Here is an 11,961-nt window from a genome sequence, read left to right as displayed (position 1 = left end):
GTGTGACCGCCATGCCGAAAGCCCGCGATCTACAAAGTCCTTCTTTCGGGAAAGTGCTGCTTATGTAAGAAGTGTCTACGCTGCGCAGGAACCTCCGCCCGACTGGATGCACTTGTTGGATGCATGTGTGTCTTTGCCTGAGTTTTAAGTGTGTAGTGGTGTCCACTTTGTAATACACCTTCAGTTTTCTTTTCCATGTAATAAAGAAAAAAAAAGTCCGCGTGGCCTAATGGATAAGGCGTCTGACTTCGGATCAGAAGATTGCAGGTTCGAGTCCTGTCGTGGACGTCACACTTCCTTTTGTTGCTAATTGTTCGAAGTAGATTTTTCTTTTTTTTCTTTTATGCATTTTGTCTGCTTTTCTACAGCTGTATCAGAGTTGCACAATGAAGACGGTGTTTGATGTCAGTATGCGTGTAAAGAGATCTAAATTTAAGCCGAGCGATGCAGAAGCGAAAAACACGAATGAAGCTTGTCACACAATGCAACAGAACGAGATTTGTTATAACAAGCCGCCAACTCAAACAGCGGCCATATTTAATTGCTTTCTTTGTTTTTTTCTGCATGTAATAACCTAGAGAGACACCGGACGCTCGAAGTTCCGTGCCAAAGAGAAAGTCGCGGTGAAGGTTGTTAATGTGTATTTGTAGCGCGGATATCTCTCGCATAGTTTTGTACCGCATAGTGTCCCGCCTAATTTTGTCCGACATAGCTTTGTCCTGCATACCACGCCTATTTAGTTTTCGTTCGGCACGTCTTTGTTGCGTGATACTTTGTTCCGCATATCATTATTGCTCGTAACTTCGTCCCGCATAACTTCATCCTGCATACCGTGCATATTAAATTTTCATCCGGCATATTTTTTGTTGCGAGAGATTTAGTGCCGCATTGTATTATTGTCACCACGCAGTTTTGTCCTGGATGATATTGTCCCGAACGATTTCTCCCAGCGTATAGTGCCGTCCGCCACGCCGTTGTTCCGCACGTTTTTGGTCGTAAAGCTTTTTTTAGCATAGTTTTATCCCACATAGCCGAATTCAATTCTTTTCCATTTATTCATTCCTTTACATGAAAGGAAGGAATGTTTACTAAAGGTTACTGCATCTAGTAACTGGACATGGGGAATGCTCCCTCGACACTATGGCAACACACCATAGCATGACATATCTGACAGACATGTATAGGGTTTACAGCAACAATGAGGAATTGAGGCACAGTGATCAAGAGGAAGCTACACATTAAAAAGAAAGAGGTAAGCAGATTTTCTGTAACTTGCGAATAATATGCACACCTTTTGGAGCTCTCACACAAAGCGAAAGAATAAAGCCACACCAAGATAACCAAAATGCAAGCAGAATACACTTTACATTAGACATGCTAAAAGGGGTGCTTGTAACAAAGCGTGGCTGCTTTGTTCGTGCAAAGTACATTTTCGAATCGACGCAAGCACCATAAAGACATCACAAATCAAATGAACGACGGCTTTAGAACTAGCAGTGATGCATCGTGTACAGGTATAAACATGGCAAACAGATTTCCGCATGGTCATTGGATCCGACTATAAATAAAATCAAAATATGGGGTTTCGCCAAAACCACGGCCTTATCATTTGGCACGCCGAAATGGAGCCACTGCGAAATAATTTGTACCACGTGGGGGTTCCTTAACGTGCACCTAAATCTACGTGCACGGGTATTTTCGCATTTCGCCCCCATCGAAACATTGCCGCCGTGGCCGGGATTCGATCCGGCGACCTCATGCTTAGCAGCGCGACACCACAGCCACTAAGTAACCACGGCAAGTGCCCCCCATCACCGACTATAGTGCCAGTATTGCCACTATCACTGCCGAATTGTTTGCTTTTCTGGCGCAAGTTCGGCTTAATAAGCAGCTTCATTCTCGCCCCTTCGTCGCTTGGCTGCCTAGGAGAACTTGACGCTTTTTTTCTTTTTTTTTCTTCTTTTTATGCTGTTTTTGTTTTCTTGTCGTGCAGGAAATTTTCCAAATTAATACAATACTCGGCAAAATAACAGATTTCAGACTTGCCATATAAGTTTTCTGCTTCAGAAAATTGCATAAATGTATAATCTGGGGGCATGTTCCAGCAGTTATTGGACATTTGGGATGAAAACACGGATAGAGTTATTCGCGGACAGCTTGAATTTAGGCGAGCAGCTGTTTGCGACTGACCGGGATCTACGGCCCGGCAGGTTCGCAGTATTTCCACTGCGAACCGAAGCATCGGTGTCGTACCCGGCGAAAAGTTTATTCGATTACCCGTTTTCAGAACAGTATATAAAGAAATACGATTCTGTGATGGGTGTCGACTTGAAAACTAATAATGCCCGTGTGTCGTAAACTGACTTAAGTTTCCTTTAAGTTGATTCCTCCATTTTAAGGACCGTTGGCTGGTCCTTAGAGAGACACTCGTCAACCACCTTAAAGGGAACATAGCTACTGAAGGCGCCCTACACAGCCTAAATGGTGTTCTTCTTAAGCTGCACCAAATTTTCAAAATTTCCTGTGCCACATAGCACATTTCTAACTCTTGGGCCAAATATAACTCGATGAGGCGGTCGTTACTTCTACGATCAATCAAAATGCTTAATTGAATGATTAGTTTAATTGAGCTAATTCCCTTTTAAATAATTATTTCATGGCACAAACATCAATCTACGAATTGTAGCTAGCGAGTATGCAAGGCATGTCTACTTAGAACTAATATTCAGAACTACGCCAATTTCTAGATGTTTACTTTCAAAGTATCCGACGAATGACACTGACGTTCCAGTTACTTTTGTGCTTCGGTGCATAAAACGATGTTTTATTATGAAAGTGGAACAGCAGCATATATTTACCTCAACACTGAAGGCCCATATCTCAAGACCGGTGCCACGCTAAGAATTCTTTGTAAGTGGATATGCCTTGCATACCCATTAGCTACAATTCGTAGATTGAAATATGTGCAGTGAAGTAAATAATTAGAAACTTCATTAGCATGGGTATGCTAAATCTTCAGTTAACCATTTCCATTTTTTCGTAGAACTAATGGCCGCGTCATAGAGTCATTTCGATCAATGGTTGGAATTGATTTATCTGCCCCAGGCAATTCTTTAAAAAATTTGGTGTAGTTAATAAAATAAAACTGTATTCTCGCTATGTGTAACAGGTTGCAGTGTTACAAGTGATGCACCTTGTTTAACACTCATCCATGTTTTGGGTCTACTATGTGTTTTCTATTTTTAATGTCTCCCAATTCGATTGCCTTATAACAAGCGCCCGTATGTCAGGTAGAAAAATGCCCTTTCCCTCTCTCTTTTATTGAACCTAGTGAAAGCGGGGAACATACGAAGCTCAACTTTGACAATGCAAAAGCACAGAGGAAACGTTGACGACAGTGCGTTTCTTCTGTTGCCAATACGAGACAACTAACCAAAACGCATCTACAGTTTAATTCGTTCAACATAACGCACTCACTGTTTAGAATTCCAAAATCAAGAAAGGGGCTGACAGATGGAATAGCACACTGTGGTTTAAAGCTTGTAAACAGGGATGAGGTGCCACGGAAAGGCTCGCCAACATTTCGATAGGAGCACCTATCTGAAGTCTCTCCCTTTAAAACCAGCCGCGAGCGACAACACCCGCACGAGACGTCACTGAACTAATCATTTAATACTAACATGCCGAGGATGACGAGGCCGCCTTTGACGAAGATGGGTCCTCCTATCGAAGCGTTGGCCAGCCTTTCTGAGGCACCTTATCCCTGTTTACAAACTTTATACCACTGTTTTGAATGTTTCACTGCTCATTTTTTTCACACTTATCCTTTGTTTTTCAGCACCGGCCGACGGACGTTCTGGAATACGTTGTAAGTTCGCCAATTTATGCTAGAGTTTCTCTTAGCTAAAAGGAATTTTACAGAGTAACACAAGAAAGAATAATGTAGAAAACCTACAGTTTACCAAACCAGCTAAGGACGTTTGTTACGGAAATCATTTTACGGAAAGCACATTGGGGAATGCAAGAATACCGTACACTTCCGGTTGCGAGCGACAGCCTTGTTTCCTGTGTGTATACGTAATCGTCAAACTATCGCGCTAAACAAAGGTTTTGCCACCGCGCTGTCTTGTTCAGCCTGTCTGTACTTGAGGATACATAAAATGCAGCTACACCTGTTATGTTAAGGCTTTTCTTTCAGGTTTAAGACCGCTCCTTTGGATGATTAAATAAAGAAGTCCAGTCCTTTAATTTTCCTTAAAGAGCAGTATTTTATACACTTGGTTGCCTAGCCTAATTTTTCGATTAAGCAAGCCCACTCCGTGCTTTATCTACCGGCATCAGTAATGCGAAGAAATCGCCGTTTCTGGCGCTGAGTTCTCTCAGCCCATCACTGCTTCGTTTCCCTTATACGCCATGCATTCTTTTTTTCTTCGTTTTTTCAGGACCGCCACGCTCCGAGCACCGAAATAGCCCAAGGAATCAGGTCGAAGTTCCAGGCGTTCACAGTGAGTGGCTAGTTTCGCAGGCGCTAGCAGGGCATGAGTGAATAAGTGAGTGAGTGAGTGAATAAGTGAGTGAGTGAGTGAGTGAGTGAGTGAGTGAGTGAGTGAGTGAGTGAGTGAGTGAGTGAGTGAGTGAGTGAGTGAGTGAGTGAGTGAGTGAGTGAGTGAGTGAGTGAGTGAGTGAGTGAGTGAGTGAGTGAGTGAGTGAGTGAGTGAGTGAGTGAGTGAGAGTAGGTGTCAGTGGCATAACCAGGATTTCTTCGCGAGCATTTGCAGTATAGGAGGAGGAAATAAAATTATTAGCTCTTTATATTCCTCAAAATTGGTAATATTTTAACCGTTGAACCGCTCGACTTGTTGCCGATCCCCCAGTGTGGGTTGCACCAGGCCACTGAGGAGCAAGAAAAAAAGAGCTAAGGCCTCAGCCCGGGCTTGTTTTGCCGACTCGCCTCCCCCCCACCCCCTACTCTACCTCGGCATGTTGTTAGTGGGGTGCACCAGAAGTGGCAATCATATTATGATTCTTTTTTTTAACTTCGCAGGGGAGTGGCCCACCCCTACCATCTGCCCGAACACTTGTTTGGAGGTTACCTTGAAAGCAATACGTTTTTCGAAAGTGAACGTCGCGGCTTCTAAACACGCCTATACAAATCGTGCGCAATCGCTTATTTTTTTCTTGTGTTCTCTCCTTATAAGTGACTATCTATGAAGCGTTTGTGGAGCTCTTGCGAGAAGTGGATGGCCACTTTCTAAAGTCTATATGTCTATATGTTGTGAGGAATGGGACATATTTTTTCCGCCTTTTCTTTAAATGCGAGTGACTGCCCCGCGTTTGGTTGCGAAGAGCTAAAGAGCTGAAATGCTAGACTTCACCGATCAACACCCTTCATTTATCTAAGAATTTAACGTTGTGGAGAAGCCGGTAACAGACACTGTACTTGTTTCCAGCATTTGTAATACGTAATACGCGAAGTAAATTACTCGATCGAGTTCCGAGAAAGTTACGCAGGCCAAGTATAGACTAAGAGGGAGAATCAATTTCTGTACTGAGCCCTTAGTGATGGTTGGTGCGCGCTGGCACCAGATGGGGTGGAACCTTCTCCCCAGGTTCCATATGTGTCCAGCAGTTCCTGGACCCTAGCCGCCAGCGCGAGCTGGGTCGGTAGGTCGGGGCTGGACAACAAGGTGTCCCATCGCTGGGGGGGTTGGGGCTGCGGAGGGTGGGGGGTAGGGATGGTTGGGGGTTCTTGAGCTTAGTGCACTCCGCAAGGATGTGTGCTAGAGTGCCTTTTGACCATCTGCAAAAAGGGCATGAATTGTCATGCTCTGTTGGAAACATCTTGTGCAAGAGCACGGGATGCGCTAGCGACCCCGCTTGCGTGCATCGCACGATTGTTTGCTGTATTCGCCTGAGTTGCGGATGCGGCCGGGGAAGCCTACATCTGCCGCTTCTGTACATTTGCGTGATTTCTTTGTAGCTTGTCACGGGGTGCGGTAGCTCTGGCTCATCCTCGGCCCAGATTGAGAGTTCTCGGGCATAGTGGTCGGCGAGTGCGTTGCCTTCCACTTGCGAGTGAGCCGGAATCCACATGAGCTCAACGGCCCGTCCCAGTGATTTGCATTTGGTGAGGATCGCTAGTGCTGCGGGAGAGATGTTCCCTTCCGGTAGCTTGCGCAGGCGGTCTGGGAGTCTGTGACCATGGTCCTCACTCTCGTTTGTGCGAGTGCGAGGGCCACGGCCACTTCTTCTGCTTCGGCTGTATTCGTCGTCCGTATCGACGCGCCTGTGACCAGTTTATCGATGGTGGTGACGACCGCCATTGCTCTGGTTCCGTGCTTGAAAAGCGAGGCGTCCGCGTAGAGGACCTCGGGGTCCTCTTCCAGCTGTCGAGCCAGTGCCTTGGCCCGCGCAGAGCGTCTCTTTTGTTCCTCCCCGGCTGCATGCTTCGGGGGAGGGGCTTGGTCTTAATAATGTCTCTCAACGTTGTGGGGAGCGGCTCCGTTGTCGGTTGCTGTTCAATTTGCCATCCTATCTTGCGTAGGACGGCCCGACCATGCTCTGTCCGGCTCAGCCTTACTACTACTTTCCAACCCTGCTCTCTTGCTACTACAAATCCGAAAAAAAAACATTAAAGATAACAACTCCAAACATTCCTAGATCGTCATACACTTGAAGCCTGCTCCTTCAAAGTAATTATTAAAAACGGTCATTGCAAGTTGAACGATTGGTTGTGTTTTTGTGTTAGACAAATACGTTGCTTGCTTAGTTGTATGCGTATTCTCATTTGATTTCCTGACGGTTGCGTTTATGTGTTAATTTTGCTTACAGACCTGTTTCGCTCAAGAAATGGCAAAATTGATGCTGTTCGGTCCTCCAACTTCATAATGAATCGTTGTTTCCAAGCAAGCAAAACAGGAGATAAATGTTTTAACAGAAGACAGCGCTCAACGTCTTTCTAATAAACGTGGTGATGAAGATGAGAATTTTCGCCCTTTTTCTTTCTTCCGACGTCGACGGAAAGGTCTCATTGTGCAAAAGTATGGAGAGTTGTTTTTGTTTCTTCCTTTTTCATGGTTTTCTCTGTACCACATAAACAAGATGCTTCGCTCACGAGCAACAAAGAAAGGCAAGTCTTCCATCAATAAAGCTATATACGGTGACCTGTCGAAACGTCGGCTGGCTTGTCTGAGACCACCTAACTTGGTCAGCGGCAAGGTCTCGGTTCATCTTTTAATTCAGGCATACCTCATAGATTAGAATCCGTTGCTCTAGTACACCCGCTTAGAGCAAGCGCACATAATCTCGACCCTAGTGACCTGCTATCGGTGCTGCCAACGCTGGGCTGCCAATTCAATGACGGGGCAGCAGACGACAAAACCATGGCGAGCGAACAATGGCGGCCAGCGCGCGAGTGAAGACAGGCTGAGCGCTATCGCGTATTCTTTCCGTAGAGTTTCCTACAATCTACTAGGGGGAACTCTGGCACTGCAATCGTTGAGGCACCATGGGAATGATTAGAAGTACATGGATTACGCTTTCTAGGCTTCATTCTCATAAATTTCAGAGCAATGTATACTTTCTTAAGCGCAGAAGACATTGCGTACACTCACAATTGCTATTAATTGCAGCGGTTTAACTTGCTGAGGTGGCCAAATCGAAACGCGTCTCGAGGCACTGACAACGTATATATACCTGGTAGCGAAGCTTCCGTAGGAACCCATACGCTCAAAACATGGCGGTTCAACGGCGGTTCATGGAGCTTAGTGCCATCTGTATGTGGAGGGAACACTTCAGGCGCAAGAAAAAATAATGTGACGCGATATGTGTTAAAAAGAGGAGTGACGTCATTTTGTTTTCGAAGCCGCGAAATTTGTTTTGTTGGCCTGTTTTTAGAGCTATATAGTCAAATGCACCACCATTAGATTTGATGGGCGTTTCTTACTTTCAGCGCGGAAAGCGGTCATGGAAAAGGCCAGCCGTACAGTTGTCGAAATCGCGCCCTTGCACAGGACATACTTTCTTTGGAGGCCGACGAAAGCTTTGGGCGTAGATTGCTGGTCCTATGGTCGGACGCCACGCCCGTCGGCCAGCGCAGTCGCACGAAAACATCTAAACAATTATCTGGCGGTCGTAACCCATTACTTCTGACTGAACAGGTTTAGAAGCGCTGAAGCTACCCGCGTCACCAAATTCAGACAAACTTCGACAAGCAAAAGAGCACAACGTGTGAGGGAGGCATATATATACAGGTGAACTTTACGAGCGTGCGTTTCTTGCAGATTTCAAGAGCTGCATTGCATTGCGAGCGATAGCGGCGTCAATGCCCCCTGTAACGCTTTTTTTCTTTCCCAATGTTTTTACCTACAAACATAGTCGCGCTTCAATCGCTGCTCCCATAAGCACCATAAGCAACTTAGGGCCTTCTTGTGTGTGGAAAAGTAGTACTTCAGGCAAATTTTGAAAGATTAAAGTACAATTAATTACTGGCGCAACGAATGTATCATTCCCATGGGAACTGGCTGAACGACCACAGCACTAGAGCTTCTTAAAGTAATTATTGTAGGTAACTCTATGGTAATTAGATATCGCCACGAGAGGCATTTGTCCTGCAGTGGACACACACACACAAAGAAAGCTGGTGGCTGATGATGACGCCGGCGATAATGGTGGCGGTGGCGATGGCTGGCACTCGCCCAGATCTGAAGTTTTTCGCTCAAGCCAGCGTCTCATGTGCTCCCTCTATCTCAGTCAGTTATACTCCGTTTCAGACATCAGGTACAACGCTGTGGAACGAAGTTCGGTGACGAGAATGTATCACTGTGCGCATTGCGCCCACGCATCGCTTCGCGCCGACTGCGTTTGCTCGCGTGAGCGTGCACGTGAGCATACCTCGACGGGATGCCAATAAAAAAAAAACGAAAAGAAACGCAACGCAAAACAGATTGATCTAAATGAACGCATTGAATAGCCGTACGACTACACTACAGTTTGTTTGTTTCTAAGGATTAAAACTGTTTTTTTTTTCATTCAATATGAAAATAATAGCTCTTGATGGCAAAGAACAGCTTTGCCATCAAGAGCATCGAACTGTTTCATAGTGCGGAAACAGCGACTGCAAAAAGCATCTCTATTCTCCACAGATTTGCACCTGATCTCTGAAACGGAGCATAGTTCTGCACTGAGCCGCTGGGAGGCATGACGAGCGTGACTGCACGCCACCCGTCCCGAAGCTCGCCGGGCGAGACCCGATCTCTTCGGCTTGTTGTCTCTCGAGGTTCAGCACCCGAAATTACATTGCGTTTACGTGGAGGAAACGCACCGAGCCATTCACAGAGTCACAAAGAACTATCGAATGCCGTCGGCAGTTTTGCAACGAAAAGAACTTACTCGGCTACACAACGCACTTGCGCGCACTTTAAGGAATTCCCACATTATATGCACATGGTCTACTTTTTCTCGGCTGAGTTTAGCTAGCGGCGCGAGAGGTGTCTTGATAAATGCACTGCAAGGCAGAATCCGTGATGCCTGTAGCTTTAGATGGATGTACAGTGGAACGCTGCTACAACGAACGGCTCTACAACGAAACGACCTGTATAGCGAAGGAACGATTCTCTCCCGGTTCTACTGTGACTGGTGCGGTGCGCGACCTTTACAATGAAGTCACTTGTATAGTGAGTAATTCCGGAGGCCAGAGGCTCTTCGTTATAAAAGGTGTTCGACTGCATCCACTAGATATCCCTTACGACGAACGTTCGCCTGGGGGGAACACAGCGTGAACATTTGCTCAGTTTAATAGACACAGTGTAAAAAATAAGCTGCCTAACACGAACAGGTAATTTCGTTAAGCTGAACTTCCACAACTGCCTACGGAGCTGCTACCCGGATGGGCGATAAGCCTGGATTCAAGAAGTGAATGGTGTTCCTTTGTGGACACAAACAGTTACGCCAGAATGAGCCACGACGTGCAAACCTGCAAAGTCCATCGCACAATAAAACAATTTATGGAGAAAGTTCTCCGGATGCCTCTGAAGGTTGATAATGGAGGTGATTGCAGGAGCCACAAGAATCAAAACGGCATGCACACGTGATGCAGCTGATCATTGCCTTGATGCTTTGGCGATTTTTTCCCGACAACGCGAGAGCACTTAAGTATATATAAGGAATTTAGGTTAAATCTCATATTTTGAAATAGCGCGCAGTTTCGCACAGTTTTTATCATGCAACTTCAATAAATGTATCATATTACACCCCTTTTCTGGTGTCATACAGCTTTTTTTCGTTAATTGTATTCTGCCGTGTAGATTTTAATGCACCAAGAAGAGTAGATATTAAGTATTGTCGATATGTTCGGTTATGACGAACTTCTCAAACCAATTTCTATGATCTCACCGAGCTTGACTTATCGGGTGTCTTCTGTATGTGTCTTGGCCAGACAGCCTTTCGCTTTCTTTCAGCGTACAACGTTATAGTGTAAGACGAGGTAGCATTTAGATTTTTCAAGAACCAGATGGCGCCCATCCAACGACTGACTACGTTTTACTTGGTGTTTGCAAATCTATTACAGGTATGAAGAACAGTGCATTTGGAGAAAAAAGTACTGCGCATTAGCTTGGCCTAATTACCTTATACGATGTACAATGAGAGGACGTCAGTAACAAAGACCTTACACAGCGGTACACAAGACCCATTTATTTCTCCTAGTTTATGTCAAAACAATCACGTCGCGGCTATTCTGACGATTCACTTCTCCATCACACTATTCGCATGCTAAGCCTTTCAGAGCAATCTCGAGTTCACTCTTCCTTTAAAAGACACTTAAAATAAAGATACGTTGAGCTACAGATTAATGAGTTATGCTTAACAGTGTAAACAAAAGCCACGTGCGCCTCTGAATTGCGGATAGGTTTTATAAGCCACGAAGATACGCCAAAACAAAAGACATGCGTGTGTTCGGGCCTACCACGCACCTATAGTGCGTGAAGGGCTCTTGCACGGATATGTGAGGACTGCAGAGTGTATGTATTATTCGGGTAGTGACATAGACAGACGTCAGTGAGTTCTCGGCTACGATGTTATCCTAATTTTTTTTTTTGCTCCATAACATAGAGAGATAGAGCAGTCGCGAGGTACTCTGTATAGAGGTGGAACCACGTGTTATGGCGTCATGGGACTAAACGACGCCATAGTTTCGGTGTCCTTTTACCTATATGTATCCACGGCAACCACTGTATAACAGGACAGACCAGAACAAGATGACGGTTAATCGCGCCGCCTCAAAGCTCACATTCTGATGAATGTTTGCACGGGCCTCGCCAATTTGTTACAGATAAATACAGGGCTGCACTGCATACTTACCGACGTACCAGAGTCGGCTTTCTCAGTAGCATACTGCATCACTGGCCACTTAGCCCTGCCTGCCGCAGACGCTGCTGAGCTACGATTTGCGCAAGCGCTAACGGCACCGCTAGCCACGCACTTGACGAGCACGTTGATGTAAGCCAGCGGTTAGTTCCTGCTGCACTGCATCCGAAATTAATCAATTTGTGCGCTGCTTGTTGTGACGCCGCCGTTTCGGGTGCGGCGGCTGTCGAGTAAGTCACAGTTGATGACGACGTGATGATGGCATCGTAACAGGCGACCGATTACGTTTTCAAAGCCTTCTATATAGGGAGGAAAGGATACATGCGCCAACGAAGGCAACGGTGGCGAAGAGCCTATAAAGACGAACGAAGAACTTTCACGACAAGGAAGGCAATGGGCGCATTCGATGATCATGGAGTTCTACCTTGCATCGCTATTACGTTTCACCGTTGAGCCTGCCGCGATGGTCTTTGCAGTGACGTCATGTGTAGTAAAATATTCTGGCACTTGAAGTGCGCACAAGAAATACTGACCCTCTCTACACTTCAGGTTGAGTAAAGGTTTTCTCTTGCTGAACGTTCCTACGTTTCTCTATTG

The 11,961-nt window shown here is 45.7% G+C and overlaps 1 non-coding gene across 1 annotated transcript; it reads left to right on the top strand.

The window, feature by feature from the left end:
* The first annotated feature begins 215 nt into the window (after window positions 1–215).
* TRNAR-UCG (transfer RNA arginine (anticodon UCG)) lies at window positions 216–288 on the top strand. Its single transcript has one exon. It is a non-coding gene; the product is annotated as a tRNA-Arg (tRNA).
* The last annotated feature ends 11,673 nt before the right edge of the window (window positions 289–11,961 follow it).

The sequence above is a fragment of the Dermacentor albipictus genome, chromosome 2 (assembly GCF_038994185.2).
Source record: "Dermacentor albipictus isolate Rhodes 1998 colony chromosome 2, USDA_Dalb.pri_finalv2, whole genome shotgun sequence".
NCBI classification, from domain to species: domain Eukaryota; kingdom Metazoa; phylum Arthropoda; class Arachnida; order Ixodida; family Ixodidae; genus Dermacentor; species Dermacentor albipictus.
This window is presented reverse-complemented; position numbering and strand designations above follow the sequence as displayed.